This window comes from Microtus pennsylvanicus, chromosome 9 (genome assembly GCF_037038515.1).
Source record: "Microtus pennsylvanicus isolate mMicPen1 chromosome 9, mMicPen1.hap1, whole genome shotgun sequence".
NCBI classification, from domain to species: Eukaryota; Metazoa; Chordata; class Mammalia; order Rodentia; family Cricetidae; genus Microtus; species Microtus pennsylvanicus.
This window is the reverse complement of record NC_134587.1, coordinates 113,426,778-113,429,305: the sequence shown is the minus strand read 5'-3', so window position 1 is coordinate 113,429,305 and position 2,528 is coordinate 113,426,778. Positions and strand designations below refer to the sequence as shown.

The 2,528-nt window shown below is 45.5% G+C and overlaps 1 pseudogene; it reads left to right on the top strand.

Moving 5' to 3' along the window:
* Window positions 1-860: 860 nt before the first annotated feature.
* Window positions 861-1,365, top strand: LOC142856956 (cofilin-1 pseudogene; annotated as a pseudogene).
* Window positions 1,366-2,528: the final 1,163 nt, after the last annotated feature.

Here is a 2,528-nt window from a genome sequence, read left to right as displayed (position 1 = left end):
CTAATAGACAAGGTCATAGAATCCTTGAGGGACGCCCTCCAATAAAGCCAGGCCACTTCCTTTCAAAGACTTGAAGGCACCAGCCTCATCTGCCCTTCTGTCTTACCTCAGAAAAGCATGTGGTTACTTCTCTGCCCCTTTCAGACAGCAAATCCACACTGCTCATCCTCACACAAGTCAAGAAACAATGATTTTTGTTTTTTGGCCAAACTTCCTGATTCCCCAGGCTGTTTACCATGTCAGGAATTGGATAATAACCTTTTCAGGCACTCATGAACACATTCAACCATGAACTTTTCTTGCTTCCCATAGAGAGCTACAACAGCGGATCAACCACCACACAGGGTCAATTATTCATTTGTTCTGTTGACAATAGCTCCTGAGAGATATCATAAGATGAGAATGTAACCATCAAATCGCCCTCCTAGTGACAGGAATGATTCACTCAACCAAGTGGGTGATCTTCAAACATGAAAGCATGAACTCAGAACCAGCTGCCACATAAAAGCCTTGCATGCCAGTGTGAGGATATCATCCTACCTCTATAGAGATGGAAGGGAGAAGTTCCCTTTTCATCCTTGTACAGATGGTCTAGAGTTCTTGACAATTTACCAGTTCAAGGAGAATGTCTCAGGAAGCGAAGTCAGTGTGACACTTGAGAACCCCTCCTACTCACACAGGAGTGAACACTGGCAGTGCTCCAGAAGACACATATGAGCCCAGACACACACTACAGCTGGGAGTCATGAAGAAAAGGAAGAGAGTCAGATCCCAGTAGCAGCTGCAATGGCTCAGTTCTTCTCTAGCTCTCCCTGTCTCCCTTTAACTTCTGGAAACATGGCTTCTGAGTGGTTGTTTCTGATGGTGTCATCAAGGTGTTCAATGACATGAAAGTGCACTAGTCTTCAATTCCAGAAGAAGTGAAGAAACGCAAGAAGGCAATGCTCTTCTGCCTGAGTGAGGACAAGAAGAACATCATCCTGGAGGAGGGCAAGGAGATCCTGGTAGGAGATGTGGGGCAGACTCTGGACGATCCCTACACCACCTTTGTCAAGATGCTGCCAGACAAGGACTGCTCCTACGCTCTCTACCATGCCACCTAGGAGACCAAGGAGAGCAAGAAAGAAGACCTGGTGTTCCTCTTCTGGGCCGCTGAGAGTGCATCTCTTAAGAGCAAAACGATCTACGCCAGCTCCAAGGATGCCATCAAGAAGAAGCTGACAGGAATCAAGCATGAATTACAAGCAAACTGCTACGAGGAGGTCAAGGACCGCTGCACCCTGGCAGAGAAACTAGGTGGCAGTGCCGTCATCTCCCTGGAGTGCAAGCCTTTGTGAGCCGCCTCCAGCCCCTGCCTGGAACATCTAGCAGCCCCAGACCTGCTCATGGATGTTGCAGGCTGCCCCTTTCCTGCCAGACATGAGGGGCTGGGGGGATCCCAGCAGGGTGAGGGTAATCCCTTCACCTCAGTTGCCAAATGACCCCCCTACCCCCTGGGCTGTCCTTCTCCCTCCACCCTGACGGTTCTGGCCTTCCCAAGCTGCTTTTGATCTTCTGATTCCTCTTGGGTTGAAGCAGACCAAGTCACTCAGGCACCCACTTTTGGTGGAGCCTGACCTATTTTTTTAATGACACCCCTATTCCTCATCCCCCCCATCCCATGCTGCCAACTTATAACCGCAATAGTGACTCTGTGCTTGTCTGTTTAGTTCTGGGTGTAAATGAAATGTGGAAATGATCCTCCCTTGCCAGCTGGTTGCCCTCCCCTTCCTCTTGTTCTCAGCCACTCATGAAAACAGGACCAGTAAGGGACCTTCAATTTAAAAAAATAATAAAAAAAACAATAAAAAGGCTAATTAACAAAAAAAAGAAAAGGGAAGAGAAAAAACATGGGTGAAGGTTTCATCTTTTATAAATGATTGTTCTTATGTGCAGGTTATATTTCTCAACCTGCGATAACTGTGATTTTGTTCACATCATTCTAGCTAAAAGCTCCTGTGTTTAAAACTTCCTTTTTGTCTCTTCAGATGAGTCTGCCGAAAATCACATGTCCCTTGAATCTGTGAAGAGCAGCAGAGTAACCTGTTGTAAGCTGCCTCTTTGGGACCACAACAGAATGTTGGCTCATAGCGTTGTGTGGAACCCTTTCCCACACTGTTTCAGTACTATGGACGCTATGGGTACTTTTCGCTGGATGTTGCCACTATGTTCCACTCTCCAGAGTTTAAACAAAGTTTTCCAAGCCTGACACAGAAATTTCTCTGTTTGTTATTTTATTATTATGTATTTTATTAAATGTTCACTTGATTTTTATCCTGATCCATCTCTTAACATTGATATAAACCTATGATATCCAGTCCCAAGTAAATTGAAATATTGCAGCATAACTTCTGAGTCAGGATTTTCTAATCCTGTTTGATTTCACCGTGGCAAGTATTTTTCAGAACTATTTCACACAAAAGCTTTGGCATTGACTCTTGTAGCAGCCCATGGTTCAGGGCACCTATGTCTTATTGGTAGCTGTGTCT